Source organism: Pteropus alecto, unplaced genomic scaffold (assembly GCF_000325575.1).
Source record: "Pteropus alecto unplaced genomic scaffold, ASM32557v1 scaffold76, whole genome shotgun sequence".
Classification (NCBI taxonomy): domain Eukaryota; kingdom Metazoa; phylum Chordata; class Mammalia; order Chiroptera; family Pteropodidae; genus Pteropus; species Pteropus alecto.
In genome coordinates this window covers 11,748,100-11,771,137 of record NW_006443138.1, presented here as the reverse complement: position 1 = coordinate 11,771,137, position 23,038 = coordinate 11,748,100, and the positions used below count along the sequence as shown (strand labels likewise).

At 37.7% G+C, this 23,038-nt stretch overlaps 1 protein-coding gene across 3 annotated transcripts in view; it reads left to right on the top strand.

Annotated features, from left to right (window-relative positions):
- Positions 1-18,524: 18,524 nt before the first annotated feature.
- NAP1L1 (nucleosome assembly protein 1 like 1) overlaps positions 18,525-23,038 on the top strand; it is a 29,888-nt gene continuing 25,374 nt past the window's right edge. For all 3 annotated transcript variants that reach the window (XM_015598462.2, XM_006923766.3, XM_015598461.2), the window contains exon 1: positions 18,525-18,677. The gene's annotated coding sequence lies outside the window, so the exon portion shown is untranslated. The remainder of the gene's footprint in view (positions 18,678-23,038) is intronic.

Sequence of the window (23,038 nt, the reverse complement as noted above, 5' to 3'; positions counted from 1 at the left end):
AAATGAGAAAAGTATCATTAGCTAACAATCTTGAAGCAAAACTAGGGAGATCTAAAAGAATTGTTAGTGACCATAACGTTGGAACGGTTTCTCCTAATCTCAGGGGTTTATGTAAACATTATGAAGTGACATATCTCAATCGATTCCTGACTAAATTTTTCTAGTGAAACGTGAGAAATGAAGAAATTTGATGTTGATGGTTAAAGGGAGAGCCAATTTTAGATACTAGGTACTATTTTACTAGGTACAATTTCACTAGGTACTATTTTACTAGGTACAATTTTAGGTACTAGGGAGCAAATTTGTTCTGCTAAGAAAGAAAAAGATTTCAATTCATATTCTTACCTAGACAGGATTTCTACTCAATTGTTCGCAAGTGCTGGTAGCAAGAGTGCTTGTGAATATAATCAAACTCTTTTGTCGAAACTTTAAATAAGTATCTGATTGAGGTTCCTAACTTCTGTACCATAAGAAAAGAAAGGGCAGCAGAATACTATGTCATCCTGGACTGCTGGAAAAGTTGGGTAAAAAGCTGCAGCTTCCAAGCTGCTGAATTAATTGAAATTCTTTTGGAACCTGCTTACGAATTCTCTTAAAATGTTGCAAACTGCCTACATGTACAACTCTGAGTTCAGGTGTAATGGCCACCAAGATCTTTGGCATCGACCAATCAATAGATATGGTTTCTTAGAATGACTTTTGCTACAAGAAACAGTGAAGTGAACAACCTAGAGGAGTGCTCATCTTCCTGTTTTTTTGTTTTTTGTTTTATAGCAACAAAGCATTTACTCTAATCGCCTATTAGTCATTGAAATGAAATAGATCTATGATATAGTTTTTATTCCTAGCTGTATTCTCAGTGTGATAGATGAAAGCATTATAGTAATAATAAAGGAATAAATGTTTCTAAAACTTGCAAGGGAATTGTGGAAGAAAGCTGACATCATTCAAAATACTGATTGATCTACAATTTAGGGGTGAGACTAGATCATACCTGGATTTCATCTAGGCTATACCTATATGGCTCATTAGAGTAAATAGTTAAGCAATTTTATTTCCTATCCTGCATGTAAGACAGGAAATTAAAAATTCTAATGCTTAAAGATATTCCTAGGGTTTTTTTCTTCAGATGTTAATAATCAATTGAATCATTTAGAGCTATGCTGTCTAATTAAGTAGCTACCAGCCACACGTGTCTATCTAAACTAAAATTAATTTAAGTTATAATTAAAATATCAGTTTCTCAATCCTACTAACTACATTTCAAGTGCTCAAGAGCCACTATGTGGCTAGTGGCTGCCACAGTGAACAGGGCAGATATAGACCACTTCAATTATTGCAGAAAGTTTTATTGAACGGTACTGTTCTAGAGTAACTAAAATTATTGGCTGCAGTTTGGGATGATTTCTTGAACCTTATAAAATACCTAGATCATTCTCAGGTAGTAGAGTTGAGGAAAGTAATTTGTCTAACTATCAGTAGAAATTTATATTTTTGTAATTCCTTTTATAAATGTCTCACCAAAAATAATTCTGAGAACAGTTTCTCATTCCAAAAGTAATGCTGTTAACAGAGTCTCTGCTAAGCACGGGTTTTCTCATTAAATCTATGCAATGATACCATCTCGAGGGAGGTATTATTATTTTCAAAATGCAGATGAGTAAGGTAAATCTCGAAGTGATGAATTTACTTGTCCCAAATCATTCAGTTGGTAAGAGGATAATAAGAATTTAAACTCTATGCTGTCTAATTCCAAAGCCCTATGCATTATTCACCACGCTCTACAGACTATTAGAGAAAATCATAATAGTGCTTCCTGTATATGAGCCACATTAAATTCTCGACCCCGACTCTCACACTTAGTAACTGTGTGACCTTGAACAAACAATTTAACCTCTCTGTGCCTTGGTTTCCTCATCTACGAAATGAGAATTATAACAATAGTAGCTACCTGAAAGGGCTGTGAAGATTAGATATATATAAAATATTTGGAACAGTGCCTAATACATGGTAACAGTTCAATAAATGTTTGCCATTATTACCTAATCGATGTTTTAAAAACAGATTGAGAAATAATTTTGGTAGTTTCAATTGCTAATTATTTATAAACAGGTCTAGAAAACACTTTTCAAATGGTACAAGTACTGTGCACTAAGGGATTGCGTCACAGCCCGATGGTACCTGTTTTTCAAGATAGCAAACAAAGAGATTGGATGACAAGGCCTTCCCTCATCTCCACCCCCTAAAGGTGGCTGGCTTCAGCCAGTGTCCTGAGGTATTGCAAAAGGAGAAGCTTCTCCAAAAAGCCTGAGGACAATAGTAGAAAATCCTCAGAGTTCAGGAGGTTTATCCAAAGCCTAGACAGAATCTGTTTTCACTTATTTTCCTTTTCAGATAATGCAAGAAAGGGAGAGAGGATTAAGAACTTTGGGTGGAAAGAATATTATCGGATAAGGGACCATGTGACTTTTAACTGCTGTCAAAAGCAGACCTTACTTAAGGTCATTAATTTTGCAGTTCTGAATCTCAGAAGACTCTAGGAGAGCCTTTCTCATTGGCTCCTGGGAGGCAAGATTCAGAATTCATAAACATAGGGAACCTAATAGGTTTCCAGTGCAAAATTTTAATGAATTGAGGCAGGAAAACGGAATTTCAAAGCTGAGCATCCTTTTACCACTCAGGACAGAAGACTCTGCACTTTATACCTAGAAAGAAGGTTGTAACAAACTAGGACTGCTAGTGCATATTTCTAACAGTGCCCCCCCCCACACACACATACATGCACGCACGCAATAGCAGTAGCCCTAGCCTCAAAGAACAGAATTCTAACCCATTTAATCAGAAATAGGAAACAAATCAAGTTTCAATAGCAGGAAAACAACCACCACCAAAAATTAAATAAATAAATAAATAACTCTCAAAACACACACAACAAAATATATATCTATGCTTCCTCCTTCCTGTCTCTTCAGATGTATTGTAACAGTGACCTTCTGGAATCCATTACACTAACTCTTAGAATAATTCTGGGGAGGGGAAGGGAGGTGGATTTCAGGCCCACTAGAAATAGAATAACCTCTCACAGGAAGCCAGTGGAGTAGAGAGAAACTTTGAGAAAGTAGGAATCTTTTGGAAAATCTAAAGCAGCATTTCATTTTCATGTAGAACTATGCTACTTCTCATCATACCATACCTTCTTCAGACCTAGGTGTCACAGGCAGGAGGACAGAAAGACAAGATCAAAAACATCAGCCATTAACAAAGGAACCATTTATTACTACACAGCTGCATGTAGTATTAAGTCAGGAATTAGTAACAAAAAAGAAATTATGTTTCCTCATTGTCTTTGCAGTTTTCTCCAAAACGCCTATTATTTTTAAAAATTAAGACTTTTTCTACTTTCTCTCTAAATTTATCTGTATTTTGTTTATAAAATAAAACAATAGTAATCTTCTAAATGCTTGATACATACCAGGCAGTATGCAAACGATTTAAGCATGATTTCATTTCATCTTCACAGCTCTTGAGCAGGATTGCTAGTTAGTGACAGAACCAGGATTACAAACCCACATCTCTCCACCCTTTAACCAGGATACTATTCTGTGTATCCTATTAGTCTGTAATTCTTTAGTGAAAAATGCCACTCCCACCCCAACCCCCCATTACAAGCCACCTTGATGCCCTCTACTATAAAGTTTACTTTTGAAGATTTTCCTTTTGAACTCTTTGTCAGCATGGGGTCCCTCCCTCCCTATCATTTTCAGTTCAAACAGGACTCGCATCACCTACACACACACACACATACACACACACACACACACACACTCTTTGATGTTGGTCTTCACCTAAAATTCCTTGATAGGGTACAGCTGCCTCAACACAAATGCCTGCAGATGGATGAATGGAGTCGGGATGGGGGCAGGTCTCACATTTTCTATTGTCTTGAATTTATTTTCCTTTGTATGCCATTGAAGCCTATATAGTTGTTTCAGACTTTATCTAAACTTGGGGTTACTAAAATAAATTATAGGGTTCAAGGGAAAATAATTTTAAACTGTAGGTTAAATATAAGAGAGGTTGGCAAACTTTTTATGTAAACGGCCATGTAGTAAATAGGCTAGACTTTGAATAGTTTGTCTTTTTTGCAACAGTTCAACTTTGCCGTAGTAGGAAAAACAGCCAGAGACAATATGTAAACAAATAGACTTGACTATGTTCCAATAAAACTTTATTTACAAAAGTAGGCATTGGGCTGGGTTTGGCCTTTGGGCTAAAGTTTGCTGACCCTGGTCTAGACCAGCACAGTACCATAGAAATATAATTCAAGCCACAAATGTGGTTTTAAAGTTTTTAGCAGCCACATTAAAAAAATAAAAAAGTAAAAAGAAACAGGTAAAATTAATTTTAATAATGTTTTATTGAATCCAAAATAGTATCAATTCAACATGTCATTAACATTAAAATCATTAATAAAATATTTTATACTCTTTCTTTGGGCTATCTTTGGATCTGATGTGGATTTTACACTTATAACACATCATAATTCAGATAGGCAACATTTCAAGTGCTCAGTAACTACATTAAGGTAGTGGTGACTGCATTGGATGGAGCAGCTCTAGCTAGTTCCTCCTCTGTTTCCTTTTTCTTAGGTCTCCCCATCTGCATACTCATCCTCTATCTACAGAGCTTGTTCCAGGATCCTTATTTCTTCCCCTGAGTTTGAGTTATTCAGTATAGAAGAGCATTCAGAAACTGCCTTTGGCTGCCAATGATGACCTTCACCACTCCAAGTCCCAAAGGTATATCTGTGGGCTGGCGTTGGTGGTATCTATTTTAGTCTGTTCAGGCTCCTGGAACAAAAATGCCATATACTGTGTGACTTAAATGATATTTATTTCTCACAGTTCTGGAGACTGAGAATCCAAGATGAGATGCTGGTAGGTTTGGTGTCTGGAGAATGCCAGCTTCCTGATTCATAGACTGCCATCTTCTTGCTGTCCTCACATGGCAGAAGGGGTGAGGGAGCTCTCTGGGGTTTCTTTCATAAGAGCATTCATCCTATTCATGAGGGCTCCACCTTTATAATCTAATCGCTCCATCTCCTAATGCCATCACACTGGAGATTAGGTTTGAATGTATGAATTTGGGCCAAGGGGGTGGTATAAACATTTAGTCTATGGTGGTGTCCCACTGATTGCAGAGAATGACCCAGTAGTTCAGGTTCTATACGTATACTCCAAATACATATCTTTTGAGGTTTCCCCACCAGAATGAGTTATAGACCCTCCTCTTCAATTTTTTGTCCAATTATCCAGAGAGTAACTATTGGATCTGAAATATCTATATTTCTCTTTCTGTGTATCTCTCTGTCTTTGCCTCTCTGTCTCTTTCTCTTAGTTTTGCTGTGTCTCTGTGCCTCTGTGTGTCTCTCTCCCCACCCCACAGAAATACTGGTGCCCCACGACCACACACACACACACACACACACACACACGCACACATGCACACACGCACACACGCACACACACAAAGGAAAAACATTAGTTCCTGAAGACTATACCATCTAGTAAATTTTTAAGGAGAAAGAAAAACATTTTTTTCTCTGAATGTCCTATAATTTGCAATGCTTCCTTGCTTACTTTGGAATCAATGCTTCACAATAACTTAAAGAGTAATATTAGTTCCTTTCCTTCATCTTTTTACCTCCCAGTTTCCAGTTTTGTCTGCTTAGGCCTGCCAGAAATAAGAAGTAGACTCATCACTGAGCCACTTATTTCTTATATCTGTACTCCTAGTTACACAAACATACATTCAAAAGCTTGTAAAGGCCTTGCCAAATTGTTAGACCAGGGCCATATCGATTTCGATGAGACCAAACTGCTGTAACAGAGACCCAACACTACAGTGGCTTAAAGACTATAGAGTTTATTTCTCTGTCATGTAACCATTATGACATAGAGAGTGGTCCAGGTCAGCAAGGCAGCCATTAGGTTTCTCCATCACACCCTGGGGCATGACCTTATAGAGCCTTAGTCACCAAGCCAGGCTCTATAGCTAAAAAGTCAATGAGAACATGGAGAAGGCAGATCAAATGTCTTAAAACCCAATCCTAGAAGAGGCACATGTCATTTCTGCTATGTTGTATGGCAAAAACTTAGTAACTTAGTAATACAATCATATGTGCAGGAGGCTAAGGAGTTTAGGAAAGTGGCCATGTAGCCAGAAGGAAAGGAGAATGAATTTTAGTGGGTAAATAATAGTTTCCACCAAGACTTCTATTTTCAATTCTTCTAATTTCAACTTTATTTTCTTATATAATGATTTTAGCAGTTCTGTGAGATCAAAAGTGTTATTTCTATTTTGTAGGGGAGGAAATTGAGGTTATGTAACTTTCATAGAATGTTGTTCCTTATTATAGTTCATTCTTCCTTTTATTATGTTTATATAGAATATATCCTCAACTAAATCACCAATTGTGTCCCCCAGCATTATAGAATTCAGCATCTGAACATAGCAATTGCTTAATAAAACTTTGCAATTGAATGACTGAATCAGTGATTAACATATATTTATGTGCTGATGCCAAAAATTAACTGAAGTAGGTTTCTTGCTACATAAGTTAATTATTTTGATAAGAATTAATGTTTTAGAATTCAAGTACTCAAGACAGGTATTAAGGGGTATGAGAGATGTCTGCTAATTTCTTCTATAATGCTGAGTCATGGAATCATATTTAATTAGCGCATTAACCCAGCATTTACAAAAATACAGTTACACTAGTCAAAAAAGCCAACTTTTCAGTCAAATGGTTTATACATATAAAAACAACTTGACAAGAAGATAAAGCTTTCTGTAGGTAAGTCGATCCTTAGATTAGGACAAAAAAAAAAAAAGAAAAGTAATACTTACTGAGTAAATTAGGCCCTTAATTTAATCCTCACAAACCCTATTAGATAAAGAACCTATAATTATTCACAAATTCAGAAGGAGGTTGTATGGGAGGAAAAACTTTTCCCTCTACTCCCTTAGTTCACTGCATTAATAATGCCTGTGAATTAAGCTAACAAAGGACAGATTAACAGGAGAAAAGGCACATGTTTTTATTAATACTTACGTACACAGGAGTTTATAGAAAAATAAGTGAAACTCAAAGAAGCTGGTATACTTAGGAGTTTTTATACCCTTCTTAAACAAGGAAGAGAATTTTTGCTTCAAAGGATGATAACTTCTGGGGAAATGACTAGGAAATGTATGGGGAAAACTAATGAAAGCCAAGGGTTATTTTCATAAGGCCTTTTTATGCAAACTCATCTTGGTGTCAACTTTCTCATCTTTGAGTATAGAAGTCACTCTTCTCTCCCTGGTACAGGGGAGGCCCCTTCCTCCTTTGGAAACTTACACTCTGCTTTTAGGCAGTGCAGGGAGGGCAGAGAATTCTTTTTGCATCTGCTGACTTCCAATTGTCTTCACCTGAAAATAATCTTTATGCTAAAGCGGAATATTTTGGGGTGGCATATTCTGATCCTTTTCAAGATTCAGAAAGATTAAATTAGTTGTCCGGATTTACTCGGTGAAGGACTTTGAGATTTAAATTCACCTCTGCCAGCCTCTAAAACATTTGCTTTTTAAATGTAAACATTCAGAAAAAACAATCTGGTTTCCCTATTTTATTTAAGATTATTGAAATAATAGTTACATCCCAAATAATAACTGTCCTTTTTTTACTACAGCTTGATGCCAATTCAAAGTGCTTTAATGAAATATCTTATTTAATCTTCTAGGTAGTAGTAGAATGGCAAGACTTTCTATAATGGTTTTCCAGATGAAGAAACTAAGAAACAAAGAAGTGAATGACTTGACCATGACCAAGCAACCAGTTGGTAACATTGTTGCAACCATGTTCTAGGTCTCCTGAATCCCAGTGCAGTGACTTTTTTGGCTATTTCCTTATTACCTCTTCCCTAACTGCCCATCCAATAAATTTAAATGAGATATTCCATTTAACCACAGACCTTAGGGGCATAGCCTCCTCGGGTGGTATGAAGGACACTGTTCTGAAATCCTATGACCTGGGTCTGAGTCCAGCTTTAGCTGTGTGTGGATAATAGGACCCATCTTGTGGGATGACCTTGCAAGGAGATAAGGCAGTAGGGCCTCCATTTCCCACCTCAAGTTTCCATGTAGAAGAATCTCCACTGGAAAAACCTGCTTTACCCTTTCCAGTCTGGATTGCTTATTCCAGGGCAGGAGTGATGTGTCTAATTGGGGTGTTTGGGAAAAAGAACGGGGCAAGCAAAGCCCAGTCTCTTCTTGAGTTCTCTTTTCTTCAGAATGTGTCTGTCTAGTTCTGCATTCTGCCTTGCTGAGGGTATGGAGGTGCCTGTGCCTGCAAGGAGATCTGTGATAGAGATGAAGTCCATGCAGATTCAAAGCCCTGTTTTACAACCTGACTTATCTGTAAGTAAGTTGCTGTTTTGATCTCCAGTTGCCTGCCTCCTGCATCTATCTATCGATTCTAAACTCAGGCAGGGAAAATAGATTTTATTTACTACCTCTATGAACCCAACAAGTAAATGCATTCCTTTACTCCCCTTGTGCTAGAAGAAGGTGTCCTAAATTCAGTGTAAAAAAAAAAATAGTATATGAGCAAAGTTAGAAATAATTTTTGATACGTGCACCAAGTTTTAACTTGTAGGTAAAAAATTCTTTTACACCTAAATGGGTATTGCTTTCCCAAAAGAATCACAGTGTTTGTTATTGGTGGTTCTGGTGAAATTTGATAGATTTTCAGATATTTCAAAATGTCATAAGAGCAAACTGAATATATATTTTAAAAAACCCAAAGAAGTGGAATAATAATTATTACACTAATAAAATATCACTAAAATTTAAAAAATGGAAGTTAATTACTTCTGCCTTTTAAATGAGAACCATCGAAGTGATTAGCAGTAGGAAAGTGCTGGGATCCTTTTCCAGTACTAATTTTTGATTTAGAAAAGTCATAGCCCACTTGGACTTTCAAAATTGTTCTTTGAATTTGTAATAGCTCTTCTTATTGAGATCAAGGATCTCTTCTACCCAAGGGAATCAGTACATCAACTCATAGCAAGAATAGACTGATAAACCCTCCCCATTCACCTTCCCCCTCTGGTGTCAGATACTACTCATCTCTGCCTTTTCTTCTAGTCTAGCTCTTACTTACCAACTCTTCTTCCAACTCTTTAAATGCTGGAGTTCCCAGTCCCCTTATTTTCTTCTTGGCTTTTCCACGGGCATCCTCATCTACACGCCTTGTGTTGAAGACTTCTAAATCCATACTTGACCCTCAAATTATTCTCCTGGAATGGCACATTCAAATTTCTAACTGCTGGAGATACCACAGCTATTTCAAACACAGCACATCAGAACTCAACTCATTTTATACACTTTTCCCAAATTGGAAGATTTCATATAAAAGTCAGCTCCTCTTGAAAAATTGAGAAATCTGATAATACTGAACCCATGTAATAACTGACTGAAGCTGAAGAGTTACTGCCCCCTTTAAATGAAATCTGTGATCTCCATGCTCACAATCCCTACCACTTCTTATGTCCTGTACCTGGCTGACTTCACACAATATGTTCTTTGTCTGGCAACTGTAGATGTTTGAGTTTGTGACCATTGATCTAGGCCATACTAGATCATCTGTTGAATTAAGAAATGACTTAAAGAACCAAATAGCATCACTCTTTTCTATTCAGACTGGAATTATCTGATTTTATTGAGTCCTGGCTCTATCAGTTACTAAGCTGATTGCAGCTTTGCATAAGTTACTTAACCATTCTGTACCTCAGTGAGCTCATCTATAAATAGTGATAATGAAATTAGCTACCTCACAGGGTTGTTAGAAGAGTTAAATGAGCTAAAACATGTAGACAACTTAGAAAAATGGCTAACACATAGTAAGCCATAGTGTTTGCTGCCTCAGGCCCTGCTGTTTATTACTCTATTCTGGACTTCTGTGACATATTTTTCAAAACTGTTTCTAAAAAAGATTGTTTCATAGGGAAAATAGATTCAGTCTGGTTTGTGACTCATAAAGAATACAACCTTGATTGTGTAAAATTATGTAAATGCATTTTTGCATTACTAAGAAATGACATTTCTGGAGTTATATAAAGAGGTTCAGTTTGATGGCTGAAAATAGTGAGAATGATTGGCCCAAACCAAACTGGCAAACACTTGATACCAACACAATTTATGACTTGACTAGAGTTTTTCTGTATATGAAATCCATGCCCAGCCAAAGGCGGAAGTCATTGTTTGAATAGTTTTGTATTCTACATGTATTTCCTGTGTGACCTTGAACAACTAGACCAAAGTGTCTTCCATGTGGCTGTTCTCTTGCCAGGAATGTTGTTCTGCTCTTATCATATAGCAAGCTCTTACTTTCAAGATTTGTTTTCAAAAGTGTCACTTCTATATCTTTTCTGATACCCTCTTCTCTACTATTAGCACTTACATTGAGTTGTAATTGCTTGCTTATATGTCTGTTTCTCTTAGAGTAAATTCCTTGAATTCTGGGACATCTTATGCATTTAACTAGAAAGGATACAATTACAGGCCCAGGCTCTGACACTGGGCTGCCTGTATTCAAATCGCCGGGCTGCCTGTATTCAAATCCTGACTCGACCACTTACAGACTGGGTAGCCTAGGGATAGGTCCTGGATTTCTCTAAACCTCAAGTTCCAAATCTATAACATAGGGATAATAATAGTATCTCATAGGAGTGTTAAGTGAGCTAATATTTGTAAAACTCTATAGAAGTGTCTGACACATAGAAGATATTTAATGACTGTTAGTGATTATTATCACCAAGCTGCTGACTTGATTTTTAAAATTTTATATCTATATTTTATCTCGTGTCCTTTGATTGCTCAAATTTACTCTGCTACAACTGATGAGAAGTCTAATTTTACTGCTCTTAGTTTCTTCTAGCTTAAAAACCAACTTTTCAAAATATGAATCACGATTTAATCTGTAAAGATAGAATATTGAAAAAATGAAAGGTAATGAATGTCTAGTGTTGGCAAACGGTACAATCACATTCCAATTTTTTTAAAAAAACTTACTTTGTAACTCCTTTCTACTTCCTGATAAGACCCCTCTAAATAAATAAATTGATTCCCTGTCTTTCTGTATTCCATTCTCATTCCCTACTACCCCCATTTCAATGTGTTTAATATTTACATACATATATGTTTGTATTTAATTAATACATTGTATGTAAATGGTATGTCAAAATAAACACCTGGGTGCTGGGCATGCTAATTACTACTGGAGCGTCATCACTTCTAGGCCCTCTCAATGGACAGAGCTAGGAAATATATGTATATATACTAATTTATATATGCACACATCCATCTACCTATAAACATGAATTCATAGTGATATTGCTGCCCCCAATTTAATACCACAAAGCTCATTTTAGCCTTCTTTCCTTTCTTATTTGTGCCTTTTTCTGTGATAGTGAGAGATCTAGCTCCCCTTATCTCCAATTACTTATTTGTTTGACCCTAGTAATTATGGGTTGAATTATATCCTCTCAAAGTTCATATGTTGAAGTCCCAGCTCCCAGCACCACAAAAAATGATCTTATATGGAGAAGGTCTTTACAGAGTAAGGAGTAAGCAAGTTAAAATGTGGTTGTTAGGATGGGCCCTAATCCAATATGGTGTCCTTATAGAAAGAGGAATTTTGGACACAGACACATTCATAGAGCAAACACAAAGTGAAGACTTGGGGAGAAGATGAACATCTACAAGCCAAATATGAAGGCCTGGAGCAGATCCTTCGTTCACAACCCTTAGAGGGGACCAACTCTCTCAACACCTTGATTTCAGACTGCTAATATCCAGAACTGTGAGACAATAAATTTCTGTTGCTTAAGCTACTCAATTTGGTACCTTGCTACATACAGCAGCCTTAGCAAACTAATATAGATTTCCTAGTATATAGGTAAATTAGTTTAGAATTCCTAATACTTACCCCAATTAGAAACGAATTTACTAATAGAGTACAATGTTTATGCATAGCTCTTTTTGCCTTCAGCCTTATAGTATCTAGTGAAAACAATTTTCCAAAATCATTTACTTTATTATTTACTCCTCCGATATTGCATATTTGTAATACAGTTAGATTAATTGGACAATCTGCATTCCATCCTAGGATCCTTCAGCATCCTGGTTGATTTTTTAAAATTTGAATACAACATATAGATTCTGACAAATAGATAAGGCTTGTAAGTATAAAGTCTATAGGTAAGCACTACCTATAGAGTATAGAACAATTCATTACCTTAAAAAAATTTCCTCCCTCTGCAGCCCTTTGGAGTCACCTCTTCACTCCTCGTGAACCCCTGGTAACCATTGATATGTTTTCTGCCCCTATAATTTTGCCTTTTCCGTATGCCATGTAAATGGAATTGTACAATATATATCCTTTTGAATCTGACTTCATTCACTTAGGAAAAATGCATTCGAGGTTTATCCATGTTGCTGAGTGAATTAGTAGCTTGTTCCTTTTTATTTCTGAGTAGTATTCCATTGTACCTTACCTTAAGGTATAATAACTTAAAGTAAGATATTTAACCTTATATGGTAGTCCCAAACTATCTTCCAAAAATGACTGTACAATTTTGCTTCATATCAGCAATGAATGAGAGTTCCTGTTGTTCTACATCTTTACCAGCATTTTGTACCATCAGGTGTTGTTGTTGTTGTTCATTTTTTTTGTTTGTTTTCAACTGGAGCAAGTCTAATGAGAGTGTAATGATATTTAATTCTGGTTTTATTTTTGCATACACTGCTCTTCACAGATTCATCCTTATTGCCATATTACAATCAATGTTCCTGCTGCATAATACTCTGTGGTGTGCATCTACCACATTTCACTATCAATTATCTCAATAACAGACACTCCAACTGTCTCTAAATAATACCATATAATTTATTTTCTTTATTCATTATGATCTCAAGGATTTCAGTATTTCTTTACTTTCTTTTTTATCAGTAAGTTTTTTCATGGATGAGGAAAAATAATATCTAAACAAATATTCAAACAATATCCAAACCATATCCAAAAATCATCTTGCTTAGACCAGATTGTCAAGTTTTCTCTATGGAAACATTTTTCTATGAAACAGACTCTATGATAAATGTAGAGTTGATACAATTGTCTTCAACAGAGGATTATTTAATAAGATATTATGACTTTTGGGGTTTTTTTTCAATGACTTCTACTTCCCCTTCCTCCCTCCCTTCCTTGCTCTCTTTCTTGCTTTTTTTCCTTTTATTTTATTCTCTCAAACAAAGGCCTTTATTGAAGGCCTTTCCCGGCTAGTCACTGTTTAAACCACGGGTATACAAAAACAAAGACTGCCCTATAGCAATGAACAATCTAGTATACTGTATGTTGAAGAAGAAGGAAACGTGGGAACATACATATATGCATCATACATGTATACAGAAAAAAGTTGTCTGAAAACAGACAAGAGCGTGCAGCCAGATATGACTTTGTGGGTTACGGAAATTTCCGCAGACAAGACAAAAATTTGAACTAGATGTTGAAGTAGAAGGGAAGAGCAGAACACATGAAAACACTTGGCATGTTGAGGGTCTGGTGAGCAGTTCAAAGTCATAAGGTATGAAGTTCATGATGATAAGTAGTGGGAAGTATGTCTAGAAAAATAGAATGGCTTTGGATTGGAACGGACTTTGTAGGCCTTATTTTGTCATGTAGACATAAAGTACCATTGAACATTTTATGACAAAGCGAGTTTGATTATATTTGCATTTTAGAACCATAACTTTGGTAATGTAGATCAGAGAGGACTAAGAGATTGATATTAGGGAGACTAATGGTAAGGCTATTGCAAATAGTTCAGGTAAGAAATATTGAAAATCCACACTAAGGAACAGCCTATTTTCTGCCTACGTGGTCTATTTGTGAGAAACAAAGGGAAAAAGTAAAATCTGGGAAGGAAGGACCATATTTGACATGTAAATTAGGGGGGGAAAAACCAATCATCATTAAAGGGCAACATCAGGGAAACTTGCAGTGTTAGAACTCTTTTGTATCATGCTTGCCATGATAGATACACAAACTTATACATGTAATAACATTGCCTAGAACTAAATTCATAGACACACATAAGTGGGTCCAAGTGAAACTGGGAAAATCTCAATAAGATTATGGATTGTTTGTACCGTTGTGGTAAACTGGATAAAATTTACATGGATATCTCTATGCTATTTTGTACAACTGTGTGAATCTATAATAATTTCAATAAAAAAATTCAAATAAAAATGATAGCAAAATATATTTTCCAAAAAAAATCTTTAATCCTTTTCTGGATGTAGGGGGAGAAATTTAAAGCAACTTATTCACAGTTCTCCACTGGAATTTAGATTGATTTTATGTTTCATGTACATAATAATTTGAAAAAAAAGAAAAAAGAAAACCAACCAGATTCAAAACTAAGAAAACAGTTATTTAAATATAACTTGTATAGTTTTGGATGATAATTATTATTGGCGGCATTAGACATTTTACATGCTGACTAATTGGAAGGGGAGAAAATAAACATTTATTGAGTAGTTAAAGTGCAAGTCATTGATTTGGGAGGCTTACATATATTTCCCTGTCTCATGCTAAAGAAGAGTCAGGTGTTATTAGAATTATTAATGCACTTTACAGATGAGGAAGCCTAAGGATTGGAGTGTATAAGTACTTGTGCAAGGTCACAGAGTGTTGGGATGAATCTATGACTTTCAAGTCTATGCACTTTCCTACTACTTAGGAACTGAAATACAGACAAGCATATTTAAAATGTGCTAGTTTCTCTATTATTGCCTTGTCTGGTTGATCTCTACAGTGTCTGTATTCAATATTTAAAAATGTGGAATACTTTTGTGGTAATCAGTGTGGATTGTTTCAGCTAAGAAAAACATGTTTAAAAATTTGTGGTAAAATAGCTTTTGATAAAATATCTCACAAAAATAGCACTAGAAGAGGACTTAAGGGAAGTTCCCTCAACCATTAATTAAAATAAAAACTAAAACAAAATCTCAAAAAGAGGTTTATAATGTTTACTATATGTCTTGCAACTTACATGTTGTTTAAAATTTCACAACACAACTGGGACGAAACTTGGTCTATTGAATCCTGAAGCCATACTTCTAATTACTAAGCTATGATGCTGTAAAAATCTACCAAAAATAAATAATGAGGGATGAAGGAAAAAGAAACTTTAATAGAAAGTTTAGTATGGTCCAAATCAGTGACCTGGGCCACCATTTATAGTATTTAGATGAGTTGACTACATTGTGTGAGTTGAGGGTCTAAGAAGGGTCAACGAGCAAAGCTCAATGATTTCTTCGGGTCAGTCATCTTCAACCCCTTTGTCTCATTTTCTTCTCTTCAAAGCTCTTTTACTTACTAATATCTACAATTATTTCATTACTTGTCTGTCACTTGCCCCACCTCACTAGAACATAAGTTCAATAAAATCAGGAACCTTGTCTTTCTTGTTCAATGCCATATTTCCAGTGTCTCAAGTTGTTGCTGATATATAAATATTTGTTGAGTTAATGCATGAATGACTGGCCTTATCTGGACTTAAATGGCAGAGGTTTAGACTTAAAAACTGTGGTTCGAAAGATCAAATTAAAAAGCATGCATTATTAGCAATTTTGAGTGTTTCATTTTTTAGGTTGGCTAGGATATGTTGAAAGAAAGGGAAGAAGAGCTGGAGGAGGATGCTGGAGAAAAGAGGAGAAAAAAGAATGTAAACTGGTAATGATAAGCCGTTAAGTACGGGGTCAGAAATTTGGAGCCTTAAGTCAGTGCCTGAAATTTGTGGGGCCTTCTGGAGTGGGATAGAAACCATCATGAAGGCTAACTTCTTAGTTCGGTCTCATAAGTTCTACCACCAAAAAGATTTATGGAAAGGAGAAAGCTATTTAGTTTATTTTTAATATGTTAATTATCTTGCATTGTGCATAGCTTTGGTTAGAATGCAGTGCTCTTGAGGCCTCCATTGAAATTAGTGCCAAGTGTATATACATATTGGGCACAGGTCTACCTAGTTTATGTATTGTGGGTTCTTCATGAGGAGTCATTACTGTTATTCTTATAATCCTTGCTACCCTTACATCATTGTTGAGTAGGATGTACATGAAAAAAGTTTGAGAAAAACAAAAGAATTACATACGAAGAAACAAAATGGATGGGTAAACTGATGCATCTGTAGCATAGAGTGGGAAAGACAACGAATTTCAATGACATATGTGTCAAGGAAAAAACTGTATTCTCTAAAATGGAATAGAGACACTTGCTAAACGTGCGGATTACAAAAGATGACTCTAGGCAGTTTGAAGAGGGTCTCAAACTTTTTGGTATCAGGACCCCTTTACACTCTTAAAAATTGAAGACCCCAAAAAACTTTTATGTACATTACCGATATTTATCATATAAGAAATTAAAATTAAGAAATTTAGAGTATTATTTTATATAAAAACAATAAACCAATTAAATGTTAACATAAAATAATCTTTTATATGAAAAATTTTGAACCCCCCAAAAGAAGATATCTACTTAGAAGGGCTCCTGGTGACTAAATGGGTTCAAATTTAAAAACAGAGCCTAGCGGCCATTTCTAAACAGGGGCCTCATGCTAACTGCCTTTCTGGGAGAAGCCTGCACTAAGCTTCTTGCCTCCAGCACTGAATGCCTGTCTGCCATCTGAGCAAACCCTTAAAAAGGAGTTTCTGGAATCCTATTTCCACCAATAAGACTGAGACTTTCCCCAACCCCATCAAGGCAGCGCATCTACATCCCCATTAGTATTTTCACTGACCAATCAGAGGAGCTCCATTAAAAATCACATTAAAAGACATGCATTATTAGAAATTTATTAGTGTTTCATTTTTTAGGTTGACTAGGATACAGCTAGGATCCTAATCGTATGGGATCCTGAATCTGACCAATCAGGACAGTGCTTTTAGGACAATCAAACTGTGAGTATTTGAAGTCCTCATTTGCATGAGGGCAGCCCTATTAGGGACCAGGGACAGGGACTTTTCTCTGTATAAATCAGCTCCCCTCTGGCTCAGAAAACACACTTTCTCGTTCTGCTGAAGGCTGTGTATCTCTGGCGGGAGCTGAAACACTGAAGATGCTTGTGGACCAGAGAGGAGTAGGGCAGAATGGAGCAGGCTGGACCGACTAGACCTGACCTGACCACAGCGGAGCAACGCTATCTAGCAGGAGAAGGGCCTCACCCCAGGGCCACCTCACAGCCATTCTGTTTCATAATTAAGCTGTAACACTGTTGAGCTGGTTCCACAGCCATGCTTCATTATGAACTGTTTGCAGTTTGTCCTCACTGCACTCCAGATAGGGGATTTCTGTTGGCGTGGAATTGGTTCCCATGACTGAATGTTAACAAAAGTAACTACTTTCCAAAACAAACAAAAAATTTTAAGTAGATTGATATTGTTTGCCGTTTTTGCAAATTTCTGCCTGGTTTAACAGCAGATGACTGGATTCTAATATATACTTCGGTTTTCAAGGTTTCCATGTCACATGTCATGCATGTAGCCTTTGGAAAACTCCACTGTGAGAGAATGAGAGTGCAAAAGGCAAATAACGTTTTAGTTAAGTATTATGTAAATACTTTTGACCACCTTGAAAGGGTCTGGGAACCCTCAGACCACGCTTTGAGAACCACTGTTTTAAAAGTGAATATTAGTTAATCCTGCATCAATTGAAAACTAGTTTTGTGGTTCCACAGTCCTCGGGATTTACATAGGATTTACTTTTTAAGAAATATGAAACAAGATTGTCCTCATTGTAAGGCATCCAGAGAATACACAAACATATCATTTTTATCCATCAAAAGATCTAAAGCAGAAATGAGAGATCACAGGGCAAGTAAAAGGACGTTAGGGGAAACCACGGAGATCCACTGAGTTGGGAAAAGCCAAACCGATAGGAGACTCCGCCGAGGTGGTAAGGAGAAAAAAACCGTTATTCTTAGGGAAAAAATGGGCGGATACAGATAATGGTTACCGGGGAAGGGGAGTTTCAGGAATTCGGCTGGGACGAGGACGAGAACAAGGAGCTCTCGCCATCAGGATGCGGCGAGCCTGAACCGGGCGGGCGGCTGACCACCACCTTCACTCGTCCCTGAACCACGCCAACGAGGGCGAGGCGGACGGGTCGAGGCACGCGGGTCAGGGCCCTTCCCAGAACGGAAGAGGTTGAGATTTCCTTTCAAAGGGGAAAAAGAAGAGATGGCGTGTGCGTAGCAGGGGGCGGTGGCGGCGGCGGGAACCCGAGGAACCCTAGCGTGGTACAGAGGGTTGGAGGTCGCTAAAGAAGAAGGACAGTTCTGTTGCTATGCAACCCGTCCTGTGCCCGCCTCCCACTCGCGTTGCTAGGAGACGTCGAGGCGGGGGGAGGGCGGCGGAGCGGGGCCTACGTGCTGACGCTAATTGTATATGAGCGCGAGCGGCGGGCTCTCGGGTCTTTTTTAGCGCCATCTGCTCGCGGCGCCGCCTCCTGCTCCTCACGTCGCTGCCCTGAGTCACTGCCTGCGCAGCTCCGGCCGCCTGGCTCCCCGTGCTAGCCACCGGTAACGGATGGGGACCTGAAAGGGAGAGGGGAACGTAATGTTGGCCGGGTGGCCGGCGCGGAGGGGAGGGACAGAGAAACGAGAGCAGGGGGTGCTGGCCGCTTGGGGCCTCTCGGCTCGTCTTGGGAAATCAGAGCCAGAAGCGTCCGTAGCGTTTCGACCCTGTCTCCTGAGAGGCCGCCGGCGCATTATTGGGGAACCGCTGAGGAGACGCGGGGTTTGGTGCGGCCTGGGAGGGCCGGAGGCCGTGCCAGTCTGCGCGGAGGTACTCTGAGCTCCACCGGCTTCTCCGCGCGGACGGGCGAGGCCGCGGCGTCGCCCAGGCTCCCTGAGGCGAGGACGGCCGGCGCGTTAGGGACCGGGAGGCTCCCCGGGTACGGGCTGGGCTCGAGTGCCTAGCCGCCTGCCGCCTTGACGTCCCTGCTCCCTCAAATTTAATACCCGGAGGGAGGCCGCTGGGGGATGGAAAGAACGGTGGAGGCTGCGAATTCCGATGGGAAGGAGGGGCTGTGAAGGGACGAGGCCCGGGGGCGGGGAGGGGGCGGGGAGGCTGTGAGGCTCTTCGGCTCTCCGCCCACTGGAGGCGGTGACCGTGCTGGGCGGGGAAACCCCCGGCGGCTTCCTTCGACACGTGGCCGCCGCCTGGGACATTGGAGACCCTTGTTTTAGTTGTCCTTACACTGCAAGTTTTAGAGACGGTGGGCTGTGAAAATGACTAATGAAGTCCAGCCCTTGGATTTCAAATTCCTACCTGCTTCTCTTTGGTCTTTTATTGATACTGGAGAAAAATATGAATATTAGGTGATGGGTGATGAAGCAGGGCCTCCATTGCTAGATTTTAAAATATTTAATGTGTGTAAGGCACTTATGGTAGCTGTTCTCAACAAAAGATTTTTTGTGTACCTCAGGTAGTTAGAATTTGGAGGGGTGTCTTGACCAGGTGTTTTATCGGAAATTATTTGTAATTCTTAAGTTAGTTCCTTTATTGAAGTACCCAGAATAGTGTACTTAATACCTGTTTGGTTTTAGAGATGAATGGAGAAACTGTGGAATCGAATGAGTAGTTAAATGTACACTTTCTGAGCCAAGTTTGTAACCTGCTGCTTTATCAGTGCCCCACTTCTTAAAAAAGGCGGCAGTGAAAGGCAAGGAATGAAGTCCTGTATGGGAGGGCTAGGCTTTGAGAGTACAAAGAAATGAACTGGATACAGGCTATCACTGATTTCAGGCTATCACTGTCTGATTACTTTTGTAATGACCACTTTAAAAACTCACTACACTGCTTGACTGGTTTCAGGGGAGCCGAGTTGTAAAATTTGTCATTTTGAATATAGCCTCAAAAAAACTTTTCAAATTAGTATTTAGGTCCTATTTTGTCAGCTTTAATACTACTATACTTACTTTCCTTGGGAAGTAATACACATTACCTTTGGGTAAGGGGAAAACACTGTACATCCTCACTTAACGACATGGGGTAGGTTTTTTGACTTTAAGCGAAACTGTATAAGGAAACTAATTTTACCATAAGCTAATCCATAGAAATGCGTTAAGTTTTTACTTCATCTAACCAACTTTATAATGAAATGACACTGAATGAAACTATGGATATTCAAGAACCTGCTGTATATAGAATAACTTATTTAAAAGTGAGCGGAGGTAAATGTGGTTTACAGTGACCTAAGAGTATTAAGTAAGTCTCAAATGCTTGTTCACAGTTGTCTGAGTTCAAATGGGCCAGATGTAAAATGTGAAATTTACTTTTAAAGAAGATGGGAGGGTAGATTGAACTAAACATTGGTAGGTCGGCTTGCATCTGGTAATATAAAAATCTTGACGTAATGAATGGTTTTTTTCAGTTCGTTATTGGGTTAATTTGATAAATAGCTTTTAAAAATCGCCATACTTGTGTGAAAATCTTTACCTGTTGGAAAGTACCAATTTTAAATGTTGAGTCTATTGACAGAAAATTGTTAAGCTGATACTAAACATGTCATGTGTGTGTCTTGTCCTCTAGAGATTAAAAAAAAAAACAAACTTGTACCAGAACTAATTTAATCCAAATTGCTATTGCTCATTTTATTACTTAACTTGTGCATTTTGTATCCAGGTGACTGATTTGATTCTAAATATCTCAAATTACATTCAGTACAGAGTCATTTTGTAGGAAAAGGGACTTAAGGAGGCAGAATCTGTTTGACTTCAAGGATATGAAGCTAAAAAAAATTAAGTCCAGTACATCTGAAGACCTAATTGGCTTTATTAAGCAATGGGCAGCATCTCATCCAGCAACTAGAAAGGGGCCTCTGAGAGGTTATAACAACTGGAAGGTTTTTATAAGAAGAAGGGTGAGGCAAGGTTGCTATTAACGAAAAAAAGAAAGGATTGTTTTCAGCAGGGAGGTTTTTAATCGTGCAATTGCCTCTTTCTATGGGGTGGAAAGAGAGAGTCCATGTGACAGATTACCTCATTGGTGTTGACTAGAAAATTCCAGACTGATTGATTAAGATGTTTCTGGGAGAGGTTGAAACTGCAGTTAGATCAGGTATTAAATCTAGGTTTGATATCAATGGGCCTTTAGCATGAGTGATGCCATTTTGGGCCTGTGTTTTTTTTTCTCTCTAACAATGTCAAAATAAAGAACTTTACTTACTTTATTTTGTTGTGTGGTTGTTAATTTGAAATATTAATGAAAGATAGGAAGGATTAGAATAGGGAATGAATCCTGATTAACTTAGAAAACTAATGATTATTAAGATTCTCAAGTCTAATTGAATCTAATTACTCGTGTTCTTAGTTGATTCTTCGAATAAATATTTTAGCGCCTATTTGGATATATCTTACATCAAGAACCAAACAAATTGTCTAGATATAAAACGTTGAGATGACTGCTGTGAAGAAAAAGTCGGGGATAGAGAGTATTTATAACCTTTATGTTAAGGAACCTGTTATAATGGTGATATTAAGTCCCATTTCATACTGATTTCATCTGAATAAGTTCTTGTTTGGCAGAGTAGGAGTTCAAGAAGATGTGTGCTATTTTTTTCCCTTCCTTTTTAAATTGTTTAGTACTTTGACAGCAGACCACTGGATCACATTACCAGGCTGCCACAGAAGGTAGTCTGTGATACTTCTGATTAGCAACTCTACCTTTTACTGCTGCATAGGTTGATACATTTTTAGGTCTTCAGGAGTTTGGCATATCTTTTATTGGAAAAGGGGGCTGTAATTTTGAAGTTTATTAATTTAGGTTATTTTCTAAGGTAAAGGATACAGAAGAGCACAATGGGTAAATAATATAACAGCACTTATTGGGTAGTTTTTCAAGCAATATTTTAAATTATTCTACATGTATTATTATTTGATTTAGTGCTCTTGGAGGTACATACTATGAAAATTTGAGGAAACAGGTAAAGAACTTATCCAAGGTTACATAACAATGATTTATAATGAAAATTTTGTATTGATTTTAAAGGGAGTTCACTTGACTTAAATTGTTATGCCATACATCAGTTTGGAATTCAGAAGCACTCTTGCTTGGGTTCTACTTTGCTCCCCCCAAGGAAAAGCCACAACACAATGGTTATGAAGTCTTCTTCCAACATATGTTGTATTTATTCCATGTGAATGATTTTTGTTTGTTTATGCTGGGTGTATTCTAATATCAGACCATCCCAATATGTCTCTCTGCCATTGTATGAGATAATACTCTAGATAATGAGATTCCTTGAATAGAAGATAGTGTTCTCAAACAGGAGTCCATTTTGCTTAGGACGCTAATTAAAAAGTCGGTTCTAAGTTAAAAGTAAGTATAAAGAATATATTCTGACTATGAGGTTGTGTTGGAGCTAGATAAAGTAGTGAGTCTCTGGACCACGGAAAATGTTATTAGTTTGTTACTGTATAATCTATGGAGCAGTAGTCTGATAGGGAAGGCACCTTTGTTTTTGGAATAGTGGACTGGACATCGGTTTTGGAAGTCAAATTTTGACTCCTAGTTTCTTTTGTGTGTGGCTGAGCAAGTTGCTTAATATTTAATCTGCAAATAAGAGGAAAGCTTGTAATAGTCCCCTACAGAGTAGGCTCCATAAATGTTAGTTTTTTTCCTTCTCATTGAGAGTAAGAAGATAATCAGGTTTATTGGAATGGTAAGTTATTTGATAGCACGTCTGGACATCTAGCTATTAAAAGATCACGAAATAATCAGTTTATGGTTTGATTCAATGATTTGTTCCCTTTCTCTGAAAAATTTTGTGATAAGTTCTCAGGTTAAGATCTGCCTTCAATTGTGTATTGAAGATTCTCTGTATTACATATTGGGTAGTGAGTTGAACCTTTTACCTTTTTCTCTCTGGTAATGCTTT